At 39.2% G+C, this 22,185-nt stretch overlaps 1 protein-coding gene across 10 annotated transcripts in view; it reads right to left on the bottom strand.

Annotated features, from left to right (window-relative positions):
- Window positions 1-22,185, bottom strand: part of rapgef2b (Rap guanine nucleotide exchange factor 2b) — a 106,732-nt gene that overhangs the window by 83,294 nt on the left and 1,253 nt on the right. The window lies entirely within an intron of this gene.

Genomic DNA, 22,185 nt, shown 5'->3' with positions numbered 1-22,185 from the left:
CATGCTCTTTTACTGCTCTGTTGATGCTTCGTCTCAGCCACTCTCTCCTCGAACAGAGACAGGAAGGAAAGAGCAGTGGGCAGCAGAAACTAGGACATGCTGATGAAGGCTGCGTCTAGCCAAAAATTCTCCTCATTGTTTGTCTAAAGACAAAGCTTGTTCATTTTTTTAAAAAAAAGAAAAGAAAAAAAAAAACTCAAAAACTTCTGGCAGCTCAAACTCCCAGGCTGCACTCAGTGACGCCATCTAATCCCTCCCCCTTCCTTTTCAAAACTAATCCTTCCAAGAACACAGGTGGCCCCCACAGGAGGAAAAACATACCAAGATGCTGTTTGTGCTCTATAAAGCCCCGGGGATGCTTCAAAGCTGTTTGTGCAAAACTAGCCACGACGTTCCTCACATACCATTTACATACTGCCACTGAACCTCTTTGTGAAGTCCCTCAGTTATTTCCCTGATGCAACACAGTATGTCATCACTCTACAGAGTCATTTGTAAGACAGATGGTAGCAGTGCAATGCAGTAAGACGAGTGGAGGCATTTCCTATCCAGGATACAAATTAAACAATAGCAGGCCTTGTCTTCCTAGTTTTAGGCTTGCAAACACACACACACACACACACACACACCCCGCAGCTTCAATTTTCCGCCCCTTATGTAAGGCCCCAGAGGGAAAGGGTGCACTGTCGGGCCTATTGCCAGCCTTTTGAGTGGCAAAGCATTCAGTGTGCAGAGGGAGGTCAAGGAAGTTGTGATGTTTTTCCTGCCTTATTTTCACTGAGGTTTCGCATTTGTTTTTACTGGAGGTTGCAGTAAAAACAAATGCAATACGTTAGGAAAAAGATAATTCCGAGAAACGGCTGTATCGGTGACCTGAGGGGTAAAAGAATTGTTTTGCTGCATAACACACATGACACGAGTGACGGAAAAGCAAAACACAATTTATTTTAGACCTAAAACTCTTGAAAACTATGCGTAGCACGAGACGGTAGTGCGTACAGCATTTCCTTGATATCAACCTCATGTCTTTGGCAACAACAGTCGAGACGCCATTTATTTATTTTTTGTTAATCAGCAAGTCAATTAAAGGACTAATTTATGCGCTTGCAAGTCTGACAGAACAAATTCCTTTCTGACAGGTTTTACCACATCAGGTACCATCTCATGACCTCATCGTGAAGGAATGAGCTCATTCCTCCGTCAGACTGAAAGAGCAGGCATGTCACTGGTGCTTTTTGTTCTCAAAAACAAAGATGCTTAAATTCATTAAAATGATATGATAGGTGCAGAATGGACAAAAGAAGCACCCATTAAATTTTAACATGGATCTGGGTAACTCCATAAAAATAAATAAAAATCAGTACATTGACCTCGGTGAAAGATGTTCTCAGGTATTTTAGTGACTAAGCTGTCAAATGTGATTAAGTGATTAATACTACAATTTAAATATCTTTTGGATTACCTCAAACAGCTCTGCATCCGAAACGACAGTTAGGGAAAACCTCCACCTTTCTTATCTCTTAACACCACAGTGTCTGTTCAGCACACAGGAAGCTCTCCTTTGGTCAGGCCCTTTCACTGTGACTAAAATGGCCAGTCCATTTATTCAACTGGCTCTGGCTGAGTGCAGATAGCAGACCTCTGCATTCATCTATCACCCACTGCAGAGAAACATCAAAGAAAGGGGCTGAAACATTTCAAAAACAATGAGACGCTGTGGGAGAGGTAAACAAAAGAGGCTCTGGTAGGGAAGCAAAGGACATTTCTGATGCCCGAGTATCCTGATGGATGTTCAGATAGTTTTTTTTAAACAGATTCATGTTTATGTAGAACCCGTTTTTTCAAGTTAACAGCAAGTGTCCTTCTTAAAAAGGGAACCTAGTCTTTCCAGATCCATATTCTTGAGTAGCATTGCATGATTTCATGATGACAGTTTTATCCTTACTTATCTTATACTTGGTGCTGCCCTTTGTTACTTCTTTTAAGATGACACTTTTCTGACTATCGAACCACCCTAGATGAAGCTTAGAAGGGCAGCTCATTTCTCTCAAAGCAATGGATTTCAGACAGCTGCATAATATCAGAGTTTTGGTTATAAACACATAAACACATGCAGATGATTCAAACTTTCAAACTCTATGGTTAGAAGCATTTGTTATTACAGGATAAAAGAAATCTGGTTATATGTGTCAACAGAGTGAGCAAACTGTAGATAGTGATGCTATGTTGATATATTGTAAAGAAATGAGCAATTAAATGTTGTAAACCCATAAAACCAGACACACGACTGCTTGTTCAGTGCTTCGCTGAGTCGCCCAGCACAGTAAATCAATGATAGAGTCGCCTTTGTTAACATTTACATCTTCAAGCTGTCGCTTTTAGTGCCCGCAAGCACTCGTCTTCACTGCCCGACAAGAAAAATGTTTTGCATTGATCCTCAGTTTATTTTGTTTTTATGCTTTTGTTTAAAGGGAAGAACTGTTCTGTGATATGTTGTTTAAATACAAAAAAAAGTTGAGAGAACTGAGATTTCTGAAACTGAAATGTGGAGCAATACAAACCACAAAAAAAAAAAAAAAAAATTCAATTCATGTACCCTGGCATTCTGAGGATAGCTTTCAGGTACCACAGCATATTTCTGCTATTTACCTGTGGGGCAAAACCCTGCTTGCAAAGTGCATATGTGACAGTCAGGAACATGCCTTCTTCCTCAACTTTCAGCATTGTTTCTGTGTTAACTTGCCCCCCTGTTACACAAATCGCAGATGGAGCAAGCATCTATTCTACTCTGATTAGTTTTTATTATTTGGCATCAGAGGATTACCGTTTTTTGATTAATCAGTTAATCTTTTACCAAGCCAAATATCCAAAATAAAACCACAAGCTGTTCTCAAATCATGACACATGAATTGTGTTTTCCGTGATGCTAAGTTGAATGTAAATCAATATCAACCAGAAAGGAAGCAAATCCTCATATCTGAAAATATTTTTGTCATTTTCTAACCCTGTAATTAAAGTAACCGACCATCTTACCTAAATTTAAGTAAAAGTACACTGATTAAGCAACTTTATAATCAACTAACATTTGAATGGATTATTAATTTAGTCTCCAAACTTGTGAAAATGCCAAACAGGTATGTTTTTGTTTTGTTTCTTCTTAGCCAGTGTCTTAGCTCTTGTTATCAAGCCAATGTACAGAGAAACAGAGGCACAGCGAGTGTGAGAGAAATGGCCACCTGCTGTGGAGCATATGTACTTTTGTCAGCAGTGCCAGGCAACTTGTAAAGAACATGTCTGAATAAGTTTTCACAGTGACTAACATCTCACTGGCAAGCTGTGGAATTTGGCAAATCCTGATCTTTCATTCTGTCCTGGGTGGTAGTTTCGAGGAGCAACCCGTGCTCCGAGTACAAATCGAGCTGTACGAGCACACCAACATCTTAATTACGGTTGCGATTAGTCGCTATAATCAATGATGTCGACCATAAAAATTCATCGACGTGGAATTTTATTGTCGATGCGTCATATGCTAAACCGATGTAAATGTGTTTTTCACTTACCAAGAAAGAAAACTTTCCCTGGAAAGTGCTGACAAAGTGTGTGAAATGTCAGAAGAATCTGAATGTGAGATTTTAAATAATGCAACTTCAGACCATCAAGACTGCAGTTTCTAATGTGCAGGCGACAAGCTGCAGCTCTGTTCTCTCTCATTATGCTATCCCTGTCTAAGATGCTTACCATCTTGATCCCTGGCAGCCAGAGAAGCAAAGGCTGTCCTAATCACAGCACTTTGCGCAGGGAGGATTTGTTGTTGTTCTGTTTCAGAAAATAGCTGCAAAAAGCACAAATTAATCCCCCACGACTTGGGAAAGAGGACGACCTAGTTTTATAACAATCGCTCATTTGTCACCACGGGCTGAGCTTCTCTCGCCATACCTTCACCCTGTGAACTTTACTGCGACCGCTTCAAGGTTGGAAGCAGACAACAAAGATTTAGTATGCAAAAAAAGCCCATCGGGGTTGGATACCATAATGACGACGCAGGAATGCAACTCGCAACTGCTCGAACTGTGATACAACTTTTTTCTTTCTTTTTTTAAATTTATTTTAGACATAACCAGATAGCGTCTTTCCTAAAGCTTGCTCTTATTCAGTCAGTCATTCAGGTATCAGTTCTGTGTAGCCGCATACCACATCATGATCCGCAGCATTCCTTGGAAGTTTTGACCCATTCCAGGTTTGCCCCGCTGTGTCCCCCCACATTGAGAGAAGAATCAGTTACAAAGACTTTGCAGGGGTCGTCTTATGTGTCAGGTCGGGGTGAGGCTTGCATTCCTCACATGGCGCTGGCTAGATATCTCAGTGACCACACCACACAGACACACACAAGGTTCAAAGAGGCCATCTCAGTCATGCCCCTCATCCCCTACTCCTCACTAACCTATGGCAGGTACTATATGGCATACAGGAACCATCTGAGTAAACCATCCATGAAGGCAGAATTAAAGAATTTTAGCATATTTTAGTGTTAGATGTGTTAAATGACTCCAAACCAACTGACTTAATACGTTTTCTCATGTTTAAATACTACTATATGTGTAATTGTAAACAAAAATGACACAAAATGCTACATTTTGGCTTTTGAAACCATGAAAACATACAAATCAAATAGTATTTTGAAAATCATTAGAAGACTTGAAATTTTAAAAAAGAAGAAAATAACAAAAAGAAGACAAGCTACCATAAGTAACAAATGAGTATTAATTAAAACTCCATAATTTCAACAATATAAATCACATTATAACATTATTCAACTGGTTAAAGGGGACAGAAAACAACACCAAATCTTAACAAAAGGAATCCAATTTCTTTTGACTATTTTCTGCTATTTTTAATTACGTGTTTAACTCAAAATAATATTCTATTTACAGCCCTAATTTTCAAAACCGTGTCATGTCTTTCAGGTCTTATTTTAATAAAGTATTAAGCTCAACAGCTAAATGTCACTTTCATTAAAAACAAGCACAAAGACAGCAGCACAAATCCTGTTGTGCCTTTTATCAGTTCTTTTGGACAATAATATGGCGTCGAATTAAATTAAATGTTAGTCTTATTGATGTGTGGCTGTCAGATAAAGAGCATACGTCTGCATTGCAGATGCAATAACAATTTTCATTGAGTGCTGGAGAATGATGCAGTGGACAGGCCAGCTGAATGAGACGGTAAATTGCCTAGAGTAGTGTAACAAGGTAAAGAGGCCACTGGGAGTCAGACAGCCACTGCTGAAGGTTGGAGGGTCATGTTGCCTACAATGCAGTATCTGCTAATGGCAATATATTGCATTATATTGTCTGCTCAGCACAAATGTTTGTGTCAGTGGCAACTGGGACTGAGAAAAGCTGCCCCTGACAGGCAGACAAAACACCAATGAAAACTGCTCATTCCAAAATGTGCACAACATTCATCATACTCCTCAGGGCTGCTGTATGATGCTGTTTGCGTTAGTGTGTGCATGTGTGTATTCTCTCGTCTTTGTTTGTACATTCCCTGTGTTAACAGGGTGGTCAGCAGCTGTCCTTGAATCTGTATTGACAGAGAGTATGGGATCTGCTGGGTATTTTTATCCATTAGCCTGTTTGAGAGAGCAGGTGGAGGCTTTGTGGGCTACAACAAGGTCACACAGTGACGAGTGACGTTATGCCGTTATCGCTGACTGCTTTGGCCAAATGCTAAAGATTGAGTGCCTGCCCCCCTCCCTCATGGAAAGACATTGCATGTGGCAAGAGTAAGAAGTGAAACTAGAGAATAGAAGAAATATTACATTACTCACTTTGGACAAAAAAGAAAAAAAACCCCAAAACAATCAAGATGAAGATAAGGCTGGAAAGATGCTACTCAGTGTAATTTACCAAGTCCTTCTTCACATTGTCGACTAATGAAAAATGGTCGCTTGTACAAAAGGCTAAATGTTGAATCAAAAGGAGGAGCTAAATCCTCAGATTACCAGTGTTGTACCACTGAGACTATATTAAAACCTTGTGCCACCGGAATGAAGTTGGCACATGTTACACAAAGCTAATTAGCAGTCTTACTAACATTAAGCACTTGGGGTTAACTTAAGCTAGCAGAGCACATGGTCCATACCTTCTTCCTCTTTGCTTCTGATGCAGATTTAAGTGTTGCACAAAACAACTACACTTCCACTGCCACCTGTTCAGATGTGCCTGAGAAGAAGACAGGAGTCTTTTTTTGTCAACAGGAAGGCATCTAATACACCCACACAGCCTCCACTTCCACTTTTACACCAGCTTGATGTAATTTATTGAATAGAATTACACCACTGAATGATGGTGGGAGGTTGAAGGCCCCGTGGAGCAGAACAACCCAACAGTCACAGAGAAAATTTAAAAGCATTTAAAAGCACAATTTAAAAGAGCTGCTGTTTATTTCCCACTGTGGTCAAGGCAGCTGGTGGACACGGTGACTGGTTGGAACAGGACTCAGGGAGCCATGTGAATGAGCTTAACAGCACCTACTTGAGTTGCCTGCCAGCATAAAATCCTGAAGAGGTGAAACACTCTCAGTCTCCTGATGCATGCAAATCAGATGCAAGCTGGAGTGCAGAAGCAGCGGGACATCTGTAAGTTTGGTTACGAGTTGCAAGATGTCAAAAATAGGAAGTGTGCCCACTTCACTGAACTCTAGCAAAACTTTGTTAGCGGTAAGTATGTCAAAACAACAGATGAAGGGTAACTGACCTTTCCAACCCTGCTTTGATCAATACTACAGCCTACCTACATGGATGTGTGTTTTGGCAGTGGATGTGTGCAAATTTATTCTGGCCAGCACCTCCACAAACAGAATTGTGCACTAAACCTCAAGCAACCTATTCTAAAGATAAAGTTATATAAAGAGTGGGCTTGAGTATCACTGCAGCATGTTAAAATATATCTCACAATGTTGACCATCTCATCTGATGGCTGCAAGACAGCACAATGCTGCAAAATAAATACCTCACCCACCCGAGTGTTTTATTAAATTGAAAGAACAAGAAGTTTGTTTTTTGCTCAAACCACATTGAGAAAAACCTCTAGTGATTAAAAAAATTAATGTCAGCTGATTCAGTCTCAGTTGATAACTTATAAAAAGGCGTCTCATTACCAAGGTGTCACACAAGCAGCATTTCGTGATGAGTCATATAAAGAAAAAAAACACTTATTAACACAAGTGTTGTCACAAAGAACACAAAAAAAACTTCCCGTTTCTTTTTTCTTTAAAGAGTGCCAACTAGGTTAAATTTTTTCTCATCTTTAAATAATGTATACAAATAGTTTTAGAAGTTCTTATGGTCAGCATTTGGGAAATAACCAATAGGAGTATGATTTATCAGATGAGAGTTGCACAAGGTGAGAAAGGGGTAATTTCTTGCTTTGCACACACACAGCAATTACTTATTCAGAAGCTGCAGTAAACACTGCAAGGACAAAAGACTGCACTGCTGTCCTTGAGGTGATCAACAACATGATTTCTTCTTTATGTGAGAATTCGCTTTCCTGCAGCAGTCTGCTAGTGCTTAATATTATCCACACAAGCCACACTGATACAGGATCTCAGGGCTATCTAATTAGCACCAAATGTTATTTGCTGACTCAGCTGCACCCCGTAACACTAGAGAACTGCCACACAGGGCAGGAAGTCAAAGCTATCAACAGCATCACAAGAATAAGTTCAAGGATGTGGGATTACAAATGAATGCAATTAAAAGCTTTGAAACAAAATTCAACACATGCTCTGGTATAAGTGGTCACAAACTGGCAGAATTTTAAATCCTGAGGTGAAAAGTTCAGCTATTGCGCTTTTTTTCTTGTCATATCCACTTCTATCTTCATAAATACAGTGTTGTGTTAGAACCCGTTTCTCCAGTTACGTCACTTAACATGACTTTGGATGAATATCAAACTTGATATCCATCTGGGTTGCCCACAGGGCCAGATTTAAAAATCAGGACCATCTTCGTCACTGAATCAAACACTGTATAAGCAAGCAACAGCCAGTCTGTGGTCTCCTGACACAGTTTGTTACCACAGTGATGTGACTGACCACAGACTTATTCAGAGGCAACCACTGTACCAAACTCCAAACACAGCACTGACACGTGCTGGCTCTCCTGGAGGTCTCTGTATAATATTATACGTACATGCAGTTTGCGCATTTTCTTATATTTGGAACTTCAAGTGTTGATCAATTAATCCTTAAACCTTTTGACTACTAATTACTCACATCATTTTGGAGCAAAAATGCCAAATAAATCGTTGCATGTCTTTAAATGTGATAATATGTTTCATAAAAGATAATATTGGGCACAAAATCATGCTTAATTTAATCAATGGCATATTTATCCCGATTAATATGAACCAACTTTGAACTATGGAGGATCCACAATATTCATTTGTTCATTTTACAACTACAAAAAAACTCAAGTATATCTAAATATCCATTTATAATCAGTATTAATAATCCTAATGTCTTGGGTGAAACCATCACACTTCTTTTAGCTAGCAATAAGCACCACAATGGTTTAGTGTGGACTCAATGGGGGTCTTTGACCAATACTTGATACAAAGGGATCTCTCTGCTCTGTCACTGAACCTCATCGTAGCAGGTCCATACCCGGGAACAAAGCCAACTGTCCAGCCAAATGAAACCTGCCCCATTTCTCTCAAACAAAGGCCTCAAAGAGGTGCAGTGCAATCATCACAGACTTACGCAACACCATATAAAGATCAATCCAAGGGCTTAAAGCAAAAGCAAAAAGAAAAGGATAGGGTGGATAAAGTAGGGTGTAGATGGGCTTTAATCTTTTTGAGCCAAATGGCTTGCTTGGTGGCCTAAATGATCCAGAAACACTCAGTTCCAGCTTCCCTCCTCTTCTGTCCAATTAACTTGACACAAATAGAAGCCCAAGGCAGGAGGAGAGTTACTAATAAAATCCCCCAGACAATGGGAGGAGAATAACACTGGTTCCCCAACTGCCTGGACTCAATACTGTGCTGTTGATTCCTAAACCGCAGAAGCATTAATCCCAATCCTCCCCCTGGTGCATTTGAAAGAATTCAATAATCAATCTTTTCCATCTCCGCTGCTTTCTCCTATGGCTTCCTGCAGAAAGTAATTCCTACATTGCAACGCTACTATAGCTGCTGGTTGCTAGGGAACAACCAGTGAAAATCTCTAAGAAAATAGCTTTCACAAAGATTTCGCATATTAGCTCTCCAAGGCCACAAACATGCTAAAGTCACCAGAGGGATGATGGAGTTTGTTTGTTTGAAATCTCATGTAGAATCCCATCGAAGGATTTCGATGCTGTTAAGTGGATATCATTTAAAGCCCACACCCATTTAAAAGAAAGAGAAACTGCCAAAAGAATAGCTGACTAAACATGTTTCAGTCTTATGGTCCTGATTTTTTAGGCATACTATAGTGAACCCAACAGAAAGCACACAGTTCCCCTCCCCAGTACAGTACTGAAAGCCTTCAGGAAAAAAAAGAACCCAAGCTTTTAAAGTGCTTCTTAGTATAGAAGCCCATTAAAGTAAAATTGACACTATGTAGCACTCAAGGTGACATGAAACACACGTTTGATATTTTAAGAGAAAAAAAAAAAAGAATCAATGTCTTAATTGACTTACTTTTTCACTTAGCAATCCTATGCTTTCAATTCCTAAATTGATTTTAAATGCAACCTTGGCTGTGTCAGTGCTCTCATGTTTGGAGCTTTTCCAGAGGGTCTTCAGGCTGCAGGATTATCAGCACATGAAGAGCAAGTTCCCTCTGAGCTGGGAGTGAGCCAGCGCCATTGCCTTTGTTAGTAGCTAACAACATTGTCATCTATGCTCTTTCATCGTCTGCCATCACAATGGAGCAGGGTCTAGCGATTGCCTGTTTTAGGTGTGATTTCTCATCTTTTTTATCTCAAAAGCTGTGACCATGGTGCTGAATCCAAAGGAGACAAAGAAACAATGCTGCCCCCTCCCCCATTCCAATAAAAGCTACAGGAGGGAATAAAACACTTTAGTCAATGAGAGCTGACGATGTATCTGCTGAGGTGCCACTTTAGGTCACAACAGCTACAAAGCAACAGCAGAGAGACACTTAAGCATACAAAGCCAACAATGTCTCCTGTGTGAAAATAGTGGTATCAGCATCCATTCACAATTAAGCTGTACATTAGTGTCAGTTCTTGAAGCCCAGCTTAGGATTTGCAAATGTTTCGCAATTTAACAACTGATTTTCTTGTGTGTGGTATATGCACCACATTGGTTCACAACAAGCCCACTTAAGTCCTGAATGGAAATTTCCTGTTTACAGAACTGACTTATGATCCCACCCAAGGCCTTTCACTTCATACTGAAATAGGCCTCCCCTCCAGACGGAAGGGGATTTCAGGCTATATCCTGAGGAAGTTTTACAAAAGAAACATGGCAAACCATTGTGATCTTTAAAGACTTCAGTCACAAGATGAAATTCCCCCCTTTTTCTTCGCCATATTCAAGTTAATCAAAGCTGAAGGATAGAAAACTCCAGTTAATTGGTTTTTTCCAGTTCACAGTTTCAATTCATTGAGTCTTCTTGGAACATTGGCTTATAGCAGTCTGTATTTGCTTTAATTTCTTTTGTTGTGTTCCACCAAGTGGCTATAGATGTTCTTTTTTCCCCAATATTAGGATTTGTAAGACGGCTTTAATCTGCCTATAACGGCACTAAAGTAAATCTTATATACACGTTTGTAGCACTTAAAAAAATGAAGATATTCATTTATTTTATTGGCTCACACATCCTTATTTGTATAAATTAGCTTAAACCATGAGTTTATTGCAACTCATAGTCTATAACACAAGCCCTTTTTTCAGTCTACCTGGCATGTGCACAACTGCAGTTGGTACAGTTTAACTAAAGTGGCTATTTCCAATGTAGTGACAATATGACTGGTGTGATTTTAAACGCTTTTGACAAGCACAAGCTGCTTGCAACAGGGAGTCATTGTGTCTACACTATACTTGTGGATCTGGTGGAGCCAAAGCACAGAAGCCTATAGCAGAGCATGCAACATGTAATTACATACAGTTTTCATTTAGTCAAGTATAAACACAGTTGCAGACATTCTACATCAATACAACCAGTAGTAAAAGAAACCACAGGAACGTGGCACATTTTAAATGAACATTGTACAACACAAGAGCATTTTTTGAAGTGACATTTTTTATAACAGTAACTCAAATTGGCTAACTGAACAAACACCATTTTCTTAACAGTCATATGAAACTTTGTAATATTCCATTAATGACTCAGTGAGGAAACTATTAGCTTACAATGTAAATAGAAACTAAAGACAACAAAAACTGCTGAAGGGTTTTCCCGTCATTGTGCACAAGTAGTATTTAACTGGCTAGCAAGCTCTTTAGTCCAAAGGTACAATTAACACATTTTTAAAAAATTAAGCACCATTAAGATTTTCACCATCAAGTAATAACACACTGATATCAATTAAAATAAGATGAGGAATCACTGAAACTTTTGCCTCTTTAAACACACTCATTTTCACTTAGACACTGGTAGGGCTATTGGAAAATAACTATAAGAAGTATTTATAGGGTATCGTGGCATTTAAAAAGCTCTTCTAAAGCATCTCATAATTGCTCAATTTAAGATCGATCTTCAGACTGGGAGTGACTGGAAGACACAAATTACAACATTATTGAAACAATCTTCAGCCGGATGAAACTTGTGTTTGAGGCTCATCATCTTTAGTTTCATTTTAACCTGCTGTTTGCTTTTGGATTTCCGTGTTTACTTTTACATCATGGTTACAGTTTACACACACAAACCCTTTCACACACGAATCACAAGTTAGGAAGTTCCAAGGATTTCACATGCACTTTATTCACACAGTCACTGAAGATCCTCTAGATCACCTATGCAGCTATTTCCCCAATTAGAATGGAGGATAACACACCTTTTGCACTACATGCTGTTACAGGAAGGTGCCTGCTGCTCTTATCTATGGGACTGACAACAACTGACAATGGCCATAAAATAAAAGTTGAATTGAATAAAATTATTCAATCTAAACAAGTGCACAAATCACCTTTAAACAGATGGTAAATGAAAATAAACAAGGCCACGATCTACTAAAAAGAAAAAAATATTAACGAAAAACATTCCATTTAAACATGCTAACCAGTCACCTCCTGTTGATAAGAGTCACATCATGTCACCTCACCTATCAAATGTTTCCTCACAGAGACCTAACATAATGATCGCTTTAGGGTTAACTGAAGGGTGCTTTTCACCAAGTAGTTGTCTTATAAACATCTGACATATTGTGCATCTCATTGGTAAAGTGAGGCTTAGATCCATAGCACTCGCAAAAACTTGCAGAAATACCCTGTAGAGAAGCCTTTATATATTGTGTTAATGACACGTACTGGGCCTACTGCATAAAAATAACAAGAAAAATGTTTTTCCTGTAGAAGGATAAGAATGAATTGCGGTAATGTGAACAAGGTTCAGGACACCACCTACTATGCAGCTACCTTCTAAAGACGCTGAAGGAGGGGCTGCTAGCAATGCAAAAGACAAACAGTCTCCATGTGGTGGTAAAACTGAGATTTAAAAAAATGCCATTTAAAACCACCTGGAGAGGCCAGTATATCCTGGTGAAGGATGGTAAAACTGAATTTCCACTAACGGCAGACTCAGTAAATATGTCAGTCCTTGCCTAGAGTTTAGCCTAGCTTGCTTATACAACTCATAAAATCTTTAAGGGACATCAAAAGTTATTCTGTGCAATAAAAACCCTGTAGCCGAGCCACAATACATAAGCTACATGTATGTCTGAATTATTTCCCACCCCAAATATGTGCATTTTTTAACCAAGTGGGTAAAATACATTAACACCAACCACTACTCCCCATGCTAGGGTTGAATCACTTCTCATTATCTTGAGTTTTCACTCTTGACACAGAATCACATTAACAGTATGGATGAAACGAAGCACCAGTGAAAATGTACTCGCCTGAGGTTTTTACAATGAATAAACTTGCAGGAGCATCATGATTCTGTCATTATGACATGCTAGTCACAATGACAGAATCATGTTTCTGTCACCGGCTTGTGCTCATTGTGTTGTGCCGTACAGTTCAGACTAACGCCCCTTTTCTCAACAATATTCCCTTTCTTAGAGAGTTATGTATGGCCCTTTACAGTCCTTGTTTGCTTTCTCATTGGAGGGAACCAGATTACTCAATCACAAATAAGCAAATACCACTTTAAGAAGATTGCACACACATTAGCCTCTCAAAGGAACTGCTAGTGCGGTGTTATGTAAGCCTATTTTTGATACTTGGCCTTTGTTACATTGAGGCAACACAACACCTAAGGAGATCTGCATACTAATCGTGGCAAGGATGATTAATGAAAAGTGTTTGCCCTCAACAGGAGTGGCTTAAGTGTGAAGGAACTATAGGGCCATATGGGAAAACGCCTGGCAGTGGATTGCCGTTTGAGGTGAACCAAGTCAAGTGTCAATTAGCCTGGTCAAAGTCTGAGACGCTGATGACTGAATAAGTAATGCTCAGCTATAACTGACGTCACAACATTTAAAGAGAGGGTATTGCTGTAAGAGTGAGGAGGGGGGGGAAAAAAATGGCGCCACAATGTCAGAGTGAAATCAATGTCAACAGCGCTGCAAGGGAAATGTTGCATCACAGCAGTAAATGTGTTTACACAAACTTCTCCCAAAGGAAAGAGCCTAAAAATTCAAAGCACACTCACAAGTTCTTTAGTTGAAGACCAGGAGAGACCATACTGATAATCTCAGACTGGCACCCAAGCAATCTTCACTCTGAGCCGTTAGAAAGAGGATGTAATTGAAGGTTCAGATCAAGCAAGCCAAAGATAATTATGCCCCTTCTTTCCAAAAGCAGGAAGCAGCAAGAAACTGTCAAACATTCCAGTGAGAATCAGATTACGTTGAGGCCTTGGTAATAAACAGACATTTTCCCTGATGGTTAATGGAAGGATGGAGAGCTGCAGAGTTGGAAACGTGACCAACCACAGGTTAGTCAAACCCTCAGGGACCAATTACAAAGATAAGGTTGCAACAAGACATATATCGTACACCAGTTTCCTCCACTGCACACAGGAAGTGGAACAACAGTATAACTAATCGTCGATTTAAAAATGGGGAAAATGTTTCGTTTTTAGGTCGTCCAGTTCTCCTTCCTGCTGGCAGAACTCAAGGTCTGCTGCAGCAGCAGTTTTCACTTTTGACAACAGCATCCATTAACCCAGACAGCTGTTTTTGCTCACGCTAGTGTTGTAATGAATCGCTTCTCTTAGCTCACATGGCAAGTAATCACCTGCCTACCACCAGCACAGCTGTTGATAAACCACAGTTTGCATGAGGCATGACAGGCCACATGAGGATCAAAGACACATCCAGCAAAAAGTGTTACAGCTGAACATTACAGCATCAGGCTCACTACACAGTCACACAGCCTTGTGCGTATGCCTCTCACACCAAGCCACTTCCCATTATCACTATGCATTACTTTGCATTGTCTATGTCATTCAACAATGTGACCAACATCCAACCCTGATGATTTCACTTTTTCTTCTCCCCCCCATTTATGTGCTCTAAGTGGTGTAGAATTATTATGGAATCTCATTACATGATGTTACTTCACATGGCATCACAAACTCAGTAATTGTGTGCGTGATGAGACAATGTTATCACTACTGTAACATGTCATTACAGCACACTTTCATTTAATTTGCAGTATGTGTGTGTTTACACTTTTGTGCTTGGGTTGGCGGGGTTTAAAGGCGCCATTTGATTCTGTTGACTGAAGGTACCACTGTCGACTGTTCCCCTGTTTAAAGGGGTCACTACTGTAGGGAGGTCTGTATATTTCACTCCTTTTAAAAATCGTATATGTTAATTAAGCCATGTCAAATCTGCGAAATAACAAATCTAGATCATAAAAACAAAAAGGAGCTTTAATTACCAAAAAAAAAATAAAAAAAATCAAAGACACCTTCTCAATTACTACATCAGCTACGACGGTGCTTTTTGGTGCAGTGAAGCAGGCTGGCAGTGTCTCACTGATAAATATTTTAAACCATCAGCTTAGGCAGGTGAACCATCACTAGAGGCAACGTGTTAATAAAACAAAGTACACAGACACACTGAGCGATACTATTATAGTGCCTGACTAGTTAGAGTAAAAGGATGCATTTTCGTAAGGGTGAAAACATTCAGACAAACAAATCTGAGTGAATGTGTTGCACTACAACTGATACAAAACTCTCCAAATCAAAGCATTCAAAAACAAATACAGCACTATGGTTTGTTCATATGCAGCTCCACTAAGAACATTTCCCTGATTTTTATCCATTGCTGCAATAAGAACTGTCCGGAACCGCCTGTGCCATTGTTACAAATAGTGTAAGGTATTAGCTACGTGGCGAACCAGTATAGTGGGATTTAGAGTTCACTAATCACACAAATTAATCAGCTCTCCATCTGATCCACGTCATGTCTGAGCAGTTCACCACGAGGAAGGATTATACAGTAGATTATACAGCAAAGTGAGCCTGTACTGTGTGTGACTGAAGCTAAGCAGCACATTCACTCAAAGTAGTCTGGCACTTGTTTACAACAAGGATAGTACAACCATCACAGACAAAGTAATTGTTGCATAATATAGAGCTTTTGCACTGTCCACTTCCTGCTGTGACAAAACAAATTTCCCACGTGTGGGACTAATAAAGGTTATCTTATCTTATCTTATATCCAGAAGTACTCGGTGTTACAATAAGGCAAAGATCAGATTAACTGTGTTACCCAAGATTTGAGGAATTGCAAAACTTTCAGAGTACTAGATTTTTCTCAGCTCATGCTCTCTGTAATGTAGGCGTCACTTTTTCCCCTCCAAGTCTCCCCCAGAAAAGAAGGTTTTAATGGGCGCTGTAGTAAGTAGTGTAATTCAATAGCAGTCACGCAAATATCGCAGTCAAGTGGTTCTCATGCTAAGTTATGTAAAGACTGTGGTCACTCAGTGGCATGAGGTCTACTGCCTTCCGCTATAAAGGCCAATGGAATTCTTGGAGCCTCGACTCCATGACTGGATTGCTTTGCTTTAAAAATATCTCATGGAATGAAGCACATAAATTACTAAAACAATGTTTTTCACTAAGGTACAAATGTATAGCGCAAACCTGAGAAACCCAGCACTACACACAATCATTGAATTTTCCAATTAACACTAAGAGTGAGATAGCAATGATTTGAGACAATGCATTTTTCTGTAAGTACTGCAAAGCAGTTCAAAAAGAGATGTACCTGTCAACTGATCAAAGCAACCACTTTGATAACCTGGAGTGAGCCCTCAATGCAAAAACATCCAAGAGCACAAAATGAAATTAGCAACCACAAAGTGCAGAGTAAGCAACTCAAAAGCCAGCAGGGGTGTCTGGATAAACATTTCAGCCATTGTGTTGCATTAACTTTCTCTCACACTCCATTGTTGTAAAAGGAACACAGTTTAGCTCAAGGAAATCGAGGATACTTTCAACTTCTGTGAGATAAAACACTTTTTCAAGTGCCTCCCCTGAAGATGAAGTCTACCCACCACACTTGTTTTCGTGGGTCAAAGAAAAAAAACTGGGTCGAGCTGCTGACAAGCTCCACAACAATGATATTTGATATGATTAGTGCTAAACCAGAAAATGAGAACAATTGATGCACCACTTTCCCTAAAAACATATTTCAAAATCTATTTTTTTTTAAAAAAACAAAAACAAAAAAACATCACAAACTCGTCTCCAAATTCACCATCGCCGTTTAAGCACAGAAAGAAAAAGAAAACAAAATAAAATAAAATGTGCATGTCTCTGCAGCCTCAATGAACCAGAATGCAATGCAGCCACAACTCACATTTTTGCAGATCTACTTCCAAACAACTACTGAGCAAAGTACATCATTTCTCCCAAATTCTTCTCAGCTGGAAAAACTATCCAGACAAAATATAAATAAAACAAAGCAAAACCTAAAGCTAACGCCAAATCAGCCAAGTTGAAAACCAGCTGAGAATACACAAAAATTTAAATTACTTCACATATTATCACAGCTGGAATACAATCATCACCCTAATTAATGTCAAGCATTTCTTACAGGATTCATTTATACATCCCTAACAGTATTTTACATGTTCGCATAACTTTATTGTAGAAATACACCCCTATTACCCAAAAGCTGAAGAGCTTTAGCTATGATGCTTTATAGAATAGTCAAAGCTGTTGTGTGCTTAATTTGTTTCAACCTTTGTGGTGCATTTAAACAAACTACTCTGGATTGCCATTTTCATTATTAGATTTTAGGGAGTAACTGGCACGCAGGGCTACACAAACATCCTGGTGTATTCCAGTAAGTAAAACCGCCTCAGGAATGTAAAACATGCCTGCCTTGTATTCAATTACGATATCAGACATTTATATGACCGATGGACTGTATAACATCTATAAATGTCATCTTCTTGCAGTAAAACGGGTTATAAGATCAAACTTTTTCATCAGCAGCATCCTATACAGTCATGAGATTTAAGTCTTTTATGATATATTCAATAGCTTTTATGAGTCTACCTACCAGCAGACAACGGTATGCTTTAGTGCCATCGCAACATCGTAAAAAAAAAAAAAAACTAATGGGGAAAGAAAAAAAAAAAAAAAAGAAAAAAGATGTGCACGTATGATTTAAATAAGTGAGTAAGAAACTGTGCCGGTCTTCTTTGAATGCATCATATGTTGGGAGGTCCCCCCCCCAGTCCTTCCTGAAATCATCCCCTGTATTTAAACTGGGAAATGTACGTCACTGAGACCGCGGTGTGTGTAACCACTTCAGTCTGTATGCAGTCTCCGCTTTCAACACAAGAATAACATGTGACATCACTTTACTTCTACAGGGTTACTGCTGCAGAGTGCCTGCAAACGCCAAGGCAAGCAGCACCTAAATATACAGGACAGACTGGAGGTTTGGAGAATTAGGAAACCTTGTGCTGCCTAGGAAGATTGCACCATTAAAACTTCTGCATATAAGAAATCGAAGGGGAAAAAAACACTACAGAAGTTCATCCTTGTTTTTCAACCAGTGATTGGGATTTAAATTGATGTTTCCATAATTCTGACATCGTTACAAAAATAGAAAGGTAGCTAGAAAACAACACCACACTTCAAAAAAATAAAAACAAAGCTTTGTGGTTCTCAGACATTCTTCCTCCTCTAAAAGCATCCTGACGACTTTCCTCTTCCTGACTGCGCTAAGCAGGATGCTGAGCGCCAGGGTGGGTTTGTCCATATTAGTCATTTTGCAGTCTGGCAAATGCTTTTATAATCAGCCATAGGTAAACTGGTTAAAGTGGTAAAAGCTTTGCTGCATCAAAAAGAATTTTTTTTTTTTTTAAACTACTGTTTGTACTTGCAAAGCAATCGATCATAAATGTACACATTCAAGATCATAACACATTCTAAACTAGTGACTGGACTATTTTACAATCAGAAACACTGAAGATGTTTGGACTGGATTGACTGGTTCTTTACCTTACTAACTGCAATTTGCGAGGCTAAATAATGGCCATTACATTCACCCAAATTCATCCATCTTCCCCCTAGTGTCTCTTATAAGGTCACTGCAGGTCTTCTCTGATCTCTTATGCTGATCCAGAATATGTGGAAACAATGCAAAGTAGGCAGCGTGTCCTTCCAGCTATGTGACTGCGAAACGGGGTCACAACAGCAGAGGACTGTTGTTTGTGGCCTTTAGCTTTGCCACCTGGCTAAACAAGAGGAGAGATGTCAGTCCTGCATCCATCTACTTGCTGAAAATAAACCAGAGCCACAACTGCGCACCACAGAAAGACACGTATGTGCACATTTTGGTTCCAGCAAAACTAAATGAAGTGATATCACTCATTAATTCATTTTCAGTCTGTGCAAGCTGTCTTTCTAAATCTTCAACCCAGCTAATTTCACTGCATTTATAACCCATTTTAAGTGGCCAAACAGAGACACTGAATCCACTTAAATGAAGTTTGCTCTTGAAGATTTTGTTCAATTTAAACAAAAACATAACAGAACTTTATAAACAAATGAAAATCTCACACTTCTTATTTAAAGGTCAAAATATTTAGGAATAAAACTAAAGAAGAAAATGTTTGAAAGTCTTACAATAACTGAGTGATGGTGTGCGTATTTGTTAGAATATACTGGGCAAAAAAATTAAATAACACAATGATAATGAATGGAATATTAAAATTGAGCTAATTAGCCAAGCATGTATCCCTTTGTCCTCAAAGACTTACACATCAGTATCTCTCCTGAAGCTGGCTCGCTGTCATTTGTACAGAGATCAAAAAATAACAGACAGTCATGAACTAAAGCAGTAAAACCACAGACAAACCCGCATTTTATAGTGTGTAAAGGAAATCCGTCAACAACAGAACTAAATCAAAATGCCTGGATTGGGAGAAAAGTTAGGATCATATGAACAGAACTAACGGAAACAACACAACAGTGCCACTGGGAGCAAGTCTCAGAAAAACAACGCGAGTTTCAGAAACAGTGCTTTAACTGAAGGGAAGTAATTCTCTGTGTAGCATAGGTTTGAATTTGTATATAAAAGATATCAGATTAAAAAAAAGATATCACAGATCAAATATCCATGTCATATTATCTTAATTTATGTCACTGCTGGAAAAAAAGCAATGCTTCAGAGAGAAAAATGCATCCTTGTCCTCCATCTCCTTCCCTCTTGATTATTCTTTGACCTTAAATGTCAAAAATTCAGGGCTCTTCCTTCCCTTTACAGTGCAAAAATATATATAAATAAATTGTGCAAAGGACAGAGAGCAACAGTGCCGGCCAGAACACTACCTGTCAAGTGGTCAGCTATTTAACCTGCCATATGCTATAGGTCAAATCCGACTGTGTGGCGAGTCATGAGCGATAAAGACAGATCCCTCTAACTGGTGGCTAATCCTGACAGAGAGGTCCTGCCAACACCATTAGGATAAACTGCGTGAGCCAGCACAGTCCCGAGACATTTGAAAGGAACACTTGGGAAAGGTACTGGTACAGAAAAACAATGACAATGTAGCTGCAGAGTCATAAGATTTCCATATAGTGGTTTCTGCAGAAAAAGCAGAGGCTTTCCAGGAGCTTTTATTCCTTTGGACTTCTCTGTAACTGTAAAACAACATGGATGCATTCAAATCCTGTTACAATGTCCCAAATGGCACCATCATTCTCAATCACAGTCGCTGTTAAAATTGCCCTAGTCAGCCTTGCTGTTCATTTTTCTTCATTGCAATGACCTATGGGATCTGGGAAGCATTTTCCTCCTTCCAACCTGTCATTCACTCACTCAGAAGTGCAGAGACTTCCTACAGTAAAGCCCTCTGGGATGAAATGTTTGCATACTTACACAGCATGATTTGATACCGTGGCTCCAAAGTGCTCAAGGACCAGAGCCATACCACTGATTTCTTTTTTATTATCATTTTACAGAGTCTTCCAGAAGGTCATATTTTATTGAAGTATTTTAATCTGACACTTTTCAAGCCAAGAAATTCCAAGTGCTTAATATCTTCTCACATACTCTTGGCAAGTTAGGACTGCCTCATAAACAGCCCTTTGAGATGGCCATAAATAAAGCTATGCTGATGTAAATTCTTACAGGTGGGGTTGCAAGTTGAGGCGGGTTATGCTTTAGACATAGATCTTGAGAGGATGCCAGATATAGGAAAAATGTTTTTGTTTTCGTTTCCTGAGAAATTTTTCAGAAGAAAAAATAGATTGACACAAATTTTTAAATTAAAGCTTCTCAAAAATGTGAAGCATTTCTTTACAGACAAGAGAGTTAATTCAAAATATACTGATCAATAATAAATGCTTATCATTAAATGGTAACAAACCAATCTTAGATGAGCACAGCTGCTAGTGAGACAAGCCAAATTCTTTATCCAGTTTCCATCACCATGTTGGCATCTGTCACCCATACAAATTACAACTTGCATAAAGCTGTAAAGACCATGAGCCTAGGGCAGTTAATGTGACACCAGTGACACCATAATTGTTTCCTTAATGTCAGACAGACATGGGCAGAGGCTGTGCCACTAACTGTAGCTCTCTGGTTCAAGTGATGGACTATCGATTGTCCATTATGTGTAAAGCTTTTGGCACCGGAGCCGTGGAGACGGCTCAAATGAAATGATTTCAGCTTCACAGCCAAACTGGATTTATATTTGATCTCTGCAAAAATGCAAAGCATAACGTCCTATATCTGATACCTTACCAGCCTGGGTGTGTACAAGCATGTGCAGCTCAAAGGGTCACAACCACAGCCCACAGGATTTGCATGTTCAGGCAGGATATGGATTGCACTACAAACTTCTCAGAGGTAGGACAAAAACGTAACAGTACTGAGCTTTAGACACAAGTAGCAGGGAACTGTTTGGAAGATTTTTTTTCCTCCTGATTTTAACTGCAGGACAAGAAAAGCACCAATGTCTGTCCATTCCCACCACAGAAACTGTGTGACAAAACATTAATGGACCACTACTACTAGTCGGTGAAGCGGTATCAAAAGTAACCTATAGGATAGTCATCAGAAGCATTAGTCTGTCAACGTCTACCATAAACCGGGGTAATGTCCAAATTTACAGCCCAGTATCGTCCACGCGCTATCTGTGGATTAGCCTCTTGTCCTTGACTTTCATACAGGGATGTGCCTGTAGAGTAGGTATGGGGCGGCACTGGCCCTCAATGTACTTCCATCTCACTTAAGTATTTGTAAGTTATTTTGGATGCATCTTTCGTTCGTTTTAAAAATAAATCTATTACTATACCATGTTGGTGTTTTTTAAATTATTATTATAGCGCTAATGCTGCATCTCCACCTGCAATGTTAGTGTGATTTACGCATTAATGCATCAATTTAAAAAAGTGTATATGATTCAGCACAAACATGTTTTATTTACTATTTTAAGGCTAAACCTTTGTAATATTACAGTAGAGGATTATGCATTTTACATATGTTCTTAGTCTGAATACTTCCTTCCCTACTGTAAC

The sequence above is a fragment of the Maylandia zebra genome, linkage group LG2 (genome assembly GCF_041146795.1).
Source record: "Maylandia zebra isolate NMK-2024a linkage group LG2, Mzebra_GT3a, whole genome shotgun sequence".
Taxonomy (NCBI): Eukaryota; Metazoa; Chordata; class Actinopteri; order Cichliformes; family Cichlidae; genus Maylandia; species Maylandia zebra.
The sequence above is the reverse complement of the archived record's forward strand: the minus strand, read 5'-3'. Positions and strand labels throughout refer to the sequence as shown.